Here is a 9,067-nt window from a genome sequence, read left to right on the forward strand (position 1 = left end):
GTCTTCTTCTGGAAACATGAATAAGTCTAGACACACTGCAAGCATTAAACATCACTGTATCGCTCTCCAGTAGAGCCACATATATAATTCATTCTTAGTGCTTCTTTCAGCCTTAAATGGCAGTTTTTCTGCAGCAGAATTGGTCGAGTATGCAGTAAATGAACACAGGTGGAGATAATAGTTCAGGTGTACTGTAGGCGTTTCTTATGCAATGAGCTCTTTGTTGATTTAAAGGTAGTAGTAGACAGCGGGGCACAATAAAAACTCACTACTGCAGGTGAACATTCAGCACTTCCAGTGAACTCAAGAGACTCAACACCGCTTCACTGTTTGTCCACTAGTTAGGTCATATCTTCTAGACTGTGGTTGAAGTGCTCTACCTGGGTGCAAGATGAAGAAATAAGTCCATCTCTGTTCATGTGAATGCGTCAGCATGTTAGTGATAATGGATGTGCGATGTTTAGTGTTTTTTTCTGCATTTGGTTCAATGACGTGATGCTCTTTGGATATATTGATTACTTTTACACTATTTACACAGAAAATGAATTAAATGCATTTTATTTTCTAAATTAAAACTAATTTTGATGCCTTTTGTGTGGTCAAGTTTAAAATGCTAACATTATAAGAGATTGTATTATAAAAATACAATAATAAAATAAAAAAATAATCTACATTACCGTTTAAAAATATGAGTCAGTAAGATTTTTTTCAAATGTTTTATAAAGTAAAAAAAAAAACTCATACAGTAATATTTTGAAATATTATTACAATTTAAAATAACCTTTTTTCTATGTGAATATATTGTAAAATATGATTTATTTCTGTTATTTTCATCATCATTGATCCAGTCTTCAATGTCAAATGATCCTTTAGAAATCATTCTAATATGTGGATATTTCTTATAATCATTTAATAATTATTAAATTTTCTGTAATGAATAGAAAGCCCAAAAGAACAATATTTTTTTTATAACTAACTCTTTTGTCACTTTGGCTAATTGAATGTGCCCCTGATGAATAAGTTTTAATTTCCTTTTGAACTTTTGAATGTGTATATTCAGGAAGTCAATCTGTTCAAAACATTTGTACAATTATTAAATCAAAGTTTTGTTGACAAGTTTTGTTAATTTATTTATTTTTGTTAAAATTGGTTTTGAATTACCTCTCTCTCTCTCTCTCTCTCTCTCTCTCAAAGAAGAGATTTCAACCATAGCTATCACTGTTAATAATGTCAACGTAATAAAAAAGGCAGCAATATTAAGATTGTAGATTAACAGAAGGATTTAATAGGCCTTTGACTGAATTTCAAAATCATTTTAGTGGTTTTGCTCTGTTTGCTTTAAGCATAGTGTTTTAGCATTACATCAGTCGCTCACCACTGAATCCCCTGCAGTGAATGGGTGCCGTCAGAATGAGAGTCCAAACAGCTGATAAAAACATCACAATAATTCACAAGTAACTCAGACCACTCCAGTCCATCAGGTAAAGTCTTGTGATGCGAAAAGCTGCGTGCTTGTACAGAACAAACTTGATTCTGGAGGAAGTGTTGTTATGGATTGTGGACTCATATTTTAGCCAGACGCGATGGTTTGATGTTAAAAATGTCTTAATGATGGATTTGTTTGTTACAAACACACAGCTTTTCACTTCACACGACATTAACTGATGGACTGGAGCGTTGTGGATTACTGTGAAGAAACAAACTCGTCTACATGGACGGCCCGAGGGGGGGAGTATATTTTCAGCAAATTTTCTTTTTTGGGTGAACTACTTTAAAATTCAAAGCACAGCTGTAGACTAATATGCTGCTCATCACTGGTTTCATAGCCTCAGGTATTTGGCAAGGTTTTTGACATTTATTTACAAACCATCGGACTTGAAAGTGAATAATTGCTGTCATTCCGAACTAATGATATTATACATCACAATACATTTGACTGATAAGGTTTTTCCAAAGAGACATCTGAGTTTGACCAACACTTTCAACTTTTCATGTCCACTTAGAGCTTCATTTGTTCCTGACATTAGCCTTAGTCAATACAAGTTAAGCAAACTAATGTTTTACATATGGCCCAAACAGCTTTATAGTTTATAGAAGTTGAATTCACAACAAACTTGGATTCAGTGATGTTAATACTTTTTAGAAGTTGAAAGCAAACTGCCAATTCTGGAGATGGCCTCAAGGATCTGCTATGAATGCCATGCAGTTTCTCTGGACCAGTGCTCATGTTATTATTGTATCCTCATTTGATCAGCACTGTATGCTAGTAATATGCATACTAGTAAGCAACTAGTTAATAGTTACAATTGGTTCCTAAACCAAGGTCTGCTACCATGCTATGTATTTTAGCCAAACTACTGTACAGTACTGTAGATTGCATTATTAGCATAGCAGCATGCTAATAATCACAGCATCTACAGTAACTGTATTGAAACCAGTTGTGAATCAAGTGAGTTACTGCCCATGTAGAGTGATCCAAATCAGACTGTTATGAAGATCCATATTGACCTTTGTAGGCAGTAGAGAGCAAAGGAGATGTTTTACTCACACAGTCGGATTGGAATATGAGAATGGGTCACTTCTTATCATTAACATGATATTTTAAGTACAATTGAACGTTGGCAAGGATGTTTAAGAGATAAGTACTAAGAAACCCTCCCTTTTCTCTGATTTGTGTCTTTGTTGCATATGAACTCATTTCCCTTCTCTGCTGTAATGATTGAGAGCGAATCATGCGAGTTGTTCCTCATATAGGCTAATTTAACAGGCCTGTAAAGAGCGATGATTAGATGAAGGATACTGTGTGCCATCGTCTCTGCTGTCATTATTGTGAAGTGCTCATTTGCATTTCTTAAGTTTTTGAAATGAAAGGTGAGGTTCATTATGGCTGGGTGCTGTAAATTGTTTTATATACAGTTGTGCTCATAAGTTTACATACCCCTTGAAGAATATGCAAAATGTTAATAATTTTCACAAAATAAGTGAGCTCATGAAAAGTGCATGTCATTTTTTATTTAGTACTGTCTTGAATAAGCTATTTCACATAACTGATGTTTATATATACTTTATATATTCATAAAATGACCCCGTTCAAAAGTGAATGTTAATACTGTGTCATTTCCTGGACGATAACATGTTTTGTGATGGTTGTTCATGAGGCCCTTGTTGGTCCTGAACAGTTCAACTGCCTGCTTTCTTCTGGAAAATCCTCCAGCTCCTGCACTTTCTTTGGTTCTCCATCTTCTTCTGCATATCTGAACCTTTCCAACAGTGACTGTATGATTTTGAGATCCATCTTTTCACCCTGAGGACAATTGAAAGACTCATACGTAACAATTACAAAAGCTCAAAACATTTACTGATGGTCAAGAAAGCAACACGATGCATTGATGTGTGATGTGTAAATTTTTCTTATTTTTCTTCTGGTCGCTTGTCTTCATACGAAACGTTGGTCTGCCATCACAGAGGGATCCCCATCCTGACACGACTGTGGGAACCACTATTCGTCTAACTACTGTGTCCCGTACACACCTGGTCGCTGCTCTACGGCAGGGGCTGCTTACAACGTGTGAACAAGTGAGCGACTGGAATTTCCTGAGCTCTGAATGCGGCTAACCATTGCTTTGAGGCTAGGGGCTGCCGCTATAATGTGAATGAGTAAGTGATTGGGACTTCTCTGTGTTCTGTACACGGTTGGTTACTGATATCCCGCTAATTAGAGAGCATACTCTTTATACTCTGCTTACAGTTGGCTGTAGCTTTGAGGCAATGGGGTACTGATATGGATTCTGTGAAAGAGCGATTAAGCGACTGGATCTTCTCCATGCTCTGCACACGGCTGACCTCTCACTGCTCCAAGGCCAGGGGCTGCTCATATCCTGCGAATTAGTGAGAGCCTGGAACTGTTCTGTGTTCTGCACATGACTGGCCACTGTTTTGAGGCAGGGGCTGCTGGTATTGTGTGAATGAGCGATCAAGCGTCTCGAACCTCTCCGTGCTCTGTACACAGCAGGCTGCTGCTTGAATCATGCCAATGAGGGTCTGTGAAACCCTGTAAACCTTCTCTAATAGATGGCACTGTCATGTGGGGGCAGTGAATATCCACTCTGAAGGAGACATGGGAGGTTTAAGTGAACAAGGGGGGTGCAGAATTGACACGTCGCAGGCCCATCACCTAAACTTTCTGTCCCAAGCTGGCATAATTTCTGTCTCCATGATTCAGCAGCAGAGGTGAGGAAGTAAACGGACATCTCATCCGTACTATAAAATGATGTTATCCTCACTGCAGCACTGCAGGGAATGGCAATCCAGGCACTGAAGCATATACTTCAATGGTATGCGATAAGAGGCTTCTTGAAACAGCATCGCTAAGTGAAGGAGAAAGATGCGGAGGTAAATCGGCGCCCAACATCACCTATATAGCAGCTGAGCCCACCAATCAGGTGAATACTCGAACGCCATTGGCTATTGACAGAGCAATAAAGTGATTCAATCAGATTTCAGCATCTCAAGAGGAAAAGGGTTTCCCCATACGTAATTTCAAGAGACCGACTCGAAAAAGGAACCCTCTTTTGTGTGGAATTACTTCCTTCTTCCTCCATGGATTCAAATCTCAGTTTGACAGTTTAACAGCTGAGCACAGAAGTCTCTGTTACTAATTCCGAAGCATCACTTTAGAACTTTAATAACGAAGAAGCGTTGAGTTGCTTCATTGAAAGCTTATTGTATTGAAAGCCAATACCATTCTCAATACTTAATACTATTGTTATTAAAAACTACTATTATATATATCAGATATAATTTTTTGATTAATAATATTTCATAAACAACAAAAACACCCATCATAAAATTTACTAGGGAATTCAATCAAAAGTACAAATGCAGCGCTCTGATATGCAGCATTAAAGTTACATTAATTAATGTGTGAAGAGATTTTGCCCTCAGCCCGTGAGATTTACCCAAAACTAATTATATCTCATGTTTAACCACTGTAGAGACATCAGAACCGACGGAAGATTCCAGAATGAGTGCTGAACGGCCGCTGGATATCTCCAAAAACCTTCAAATAAACATTATCTTTATTAACAAACTGCATATTTGAAGTTTAAACAACTACATTCTTGCCTAAACTCATAAACTCTTTAAACTACATTCTGGGACGCAAGAACAGTATTATTTATAAAATTGTGGTGGTTTTTGGCGTCTGCCATGACACTCGCTGTGAGAAATACTGAAAGAGGAGTGAAATGGTTGGAAGGCTACTATCACTAGCATATTGCATGCCTGGAAAATGCCCTCACCCAATCAGGTTCAAGAACCAGAAAGGACTGTTTTATATATATATATATATACGGTCAACAGTGTGGGTTATGATGCTTGGACACAGTGGCAGCTCTGAAGTCCGTGTACCTTGAATATGACATGATACAGGGGGATGTGTACTTAATGTTAACTGACAGAGAGGTATATGAGGAGGGACAGATGGGGAGGAAGAGCGGAGACGTCTCCATTCCACAGCATAGACGGCAGTGCTGTTGAACAGGGCTGAGTGCTGATCTGATCAGACCTTTACTCTCTCTCCGGTCCCTGCATTGCACACCACTGACACATCACTGGACATAATGTCAGAGAACTATTATTCACAGCCGAGAGACCTCGTTACTTCATGCATAAGACTTTTCATGGTTTCTAGTTCACATTTTTTAAGTTTCCGAACCCGTGTGAGTTGCTTTCTACAGTGGAACACAAAAGAGGAAATTTTGAAAAATGTCCTGGAGAGTTTACAAGCTTCAAAAGGACTGAATGTATTGTAAAAGCAGCCCTTACTAGTCAATGTATTAACTTACTAGTAAATAAATACTATAATTTGTTCAAATAAATGTGGTCTTTCATTTGTCAATACTGGCAAATGGTGCCATTGGATAATACATGGCTAGCTGTGCATTAAACTATTTTAATGCACTCCGGGGAGGCAACCACCAAAATTGATTAATGCATTTAACCTTTACATACAGTATACAGTAAAAAAAATGTTTTATTATTATTATTATTATTGTTTATTATTTAGCATATAAACATTATAAGAAATATAGGACTATGTATGTATGTAATTTCATGTTTACTGCAGAATAAGAACAGATATCCAAATATTTAAGCAGGTCCATGCATAGAAGGACTGATTCAGTTACGTGATTCTCATTTTAGAATCATGAGTTTTTCTCCAGGAATTCACCATAATTATGAATACTTAAAAAACTGACTGCTTCAACAAAGCATATCTACAGTATATATCACCTTTTTTTATTTGTATTTTAATACCTTTAAATACATGTATGCAGGAGTATATGGAGCTCAAGATACTCTGTAGAGTTTCTGTATTAATTGCATGAGCAAATAGTATGTATTTATTTGCACACTGCACAGCAGTTTTGCTTTAGTTTCTATGGCTACAGCTGCTGCTAACTGCTTAATTCTATGTAGCAGTCAGTGGATTTGTACCCATGTGTCCATTAAGACTGCATTGTGCCCACTTACAGAGGTCAGGCTAGTTTTCCAGCCACTGCGTCTTGATCTCGACTCCACAGGGTAATGCCTGCAGCTCGCTCAGTTTTAATTAAAAAGAGATGTAACCCCTGACAGAGAGCGAGCCGCAGGGGCACAGATAGAAAGAGAGGGATGTGAGAGCAGACTTCATTTCTATTGCATGGTTTGACACTGTGATATGAGACAAAAAAACATTAATGTGGATTAAAGAGAATTAAAATAAATAAATTTTACTCAAAGTTCGCTTGAATTTACAGTATCTCTGTTCACTTCGCCCCCAGGTGAGCCCTGATTTCGTCCGCAGCAGTGAATTCATTCTGGAGAGGATGGGCGTCACAAACAAGGCTACAGCTCACCTGAGATCTCCCTCGACCCCGAGAACAAGCATGTTAAGGGCATCTACGGCTGAACAAAGACTGATTCAGTGTAACTGAAGTGAATGTTTACAGGCCTTTGTCAAACACATCAGCATCAGTATTCCAGGACCGAACTGAATACACTTCTGTATTTATACTCAGTGTCTTTAAGGGATGATTCACTATAAAGCATCATAGAAGAACAATGAACTAATGTGAAGTTCAGAAATAAACTGGTTATACAGTCTAAAAGTGTTCAGCTTCTTTCAGTGCCTTAAATTTCATCATTTTCAGAAATAAATAATTTATATTTTTCAACTCTTTTTTTGTGTTTTCATAGAATAGTTGTGTATTAAAGATTTTATTCAAATCAAATCAAATATACTAATGTAATGGTTTGATTACTGTAACTTTTGCAGAATATAAATCGGTGTAATTAAATAACTGAACTTAAATTAACACTTCACTGGATTTTAACCATGCAGTAAAAACAATAACCACTGCATTTAATTTCCTTATTGCTAATAATAGCAGTTCTTTCTAAAGTCTACCCTTTAAGCTGTATGCTCTTTAACTTAATTTGTTTTTAAATGGAAAGTGTGAATTTGCTAAATGTATGAAGATTAAAACACTGTCATATTGTTTTTATGATTTCTTATAGGAGAACATAGACTTCCATTTAAAAGTTTGGGTTAAGTAAGATTTTATTTATTTATTTATTTATTTTTGCTTTTATTAAGAAATAATGACTTAAATCGGCCAGAATGAGAATAAAGCTATTTATAATCATTCAAAAGATTTTTATTACAGATAAATGCTGATCTTTTGTTACTTTATTCACACACTGATAATAATCAAAAATGTTTCTTAAAGGGTGGGTGAAATGCTCGTTTTCACTCAATATCCTGTTAATCTTGAGTATCTATAGAGTAGTACTGCATCCTTCATAACTCCAAAAAGTCTTTAGTTTTATTAGATTCATAAGAGAAAGATAGTCTGTACCGATTTTTCCCGGAAAAACACGACCGGCTGGAGGCGTGACGTGTGGGCGGAGCTAAAGAATCACGAGCAGTAGGCTTTTGCGTTGAGGGCGTCTGGGAGCTGTGACATTACCGTGAGGAAAAAAACATTAAAAAAAAAACCATGGCTAACAGTCAGATTCAGCGTATATTTATGATCCAGAATCAGATCCAGAGGCTGAAATTGAACAAGAGCAGCATCAGCAACGACGTCTCTATGTGGTATGTACTGAAACTGTATATATTTGCTTAGCGGTTTTGGAAAATGACTAAGTTCCACTTTATGTCGTCTTTTTTTTTTTTTAAGCTGTACATGTGGAAAGTGCAGTTTGATGTCAACATCGCATATTGTTTAATTGATGTGCTTACGCGCCGATAGCTAAGTTAACAACACAGAGATATTTGAAGCAGTTTTACTCACCGCCTGTGGTTCCAACACACGATTGTGATACTTTTTCGTTGGGACTGCATTATCCTTAAGAAATAAACGATGTGCAAATTCGGCGTCAAACTGGGCCTTGTTTGTAAAACAAGCATCTTCGAAATGCAGGGAACAAACAAAAACACTTGCACAACTCCGTTGATGCTCTGTAAAAATAAACTCCATCCACTGGTCCCTTAATGCTGTTTCTTTTTGGATGAACTGTGCAGGGTTGTCTTGCCCTGGCAACCAAAAACACACTTCTTTTGTGACATTTCGCGACGCTCTCGCTCTGATCAGTGAACGTCTGTGTTCTCAGTGCTCTGCTATACAGGAGCGAGTGCTCTTCCGGCAGAAGTGCCTCAGGACCCATATAAGGATATTCCGCTCCATCTAACGTCACACAGAGCCATACTCGAAAAAAAACTTTCCGAAACTTGTGACAAACCGGAAGGAACAAAAATACTCCTTCAAACGTACAACTTAATTTTTTCAACTTTGTCCATGTTTAGCTTGGGAATCCAACTCTTTAACAGTGTAAAAAACTCAGTATGCGTGAAATAGCATTTCACCCCCCCTTTAACAAACTGAACCTTATTGTGAAGTGTTGACAATAAAGCTAATTTTAGATTTGCTAAAGATGAATTCAGAATAGTATTATGTTTATTGTGTTAATTCATGTTCATTTACAGTATGTTCTTACCTGTTTCTTACCTCAAGTTCTCAGT

The sequence above is a fragment of the Carassius gibelio genome, chromosome A10 (genome assembly GCF_023724105.1).
Source record: "Carassius gibelio isolate Cgi1373 ecotype wild population from Czech Republic chromosome A10, carGib1.2-hapl.c, whole genome shotgun sequence".
In the NCBI taxonomy this organism is placed as follows: Eukaryota; Metazoa; Chordata; class Actinopteri; order Cypriniformes; family Cyprinidae; genus Carassius; species Carassius gibelio.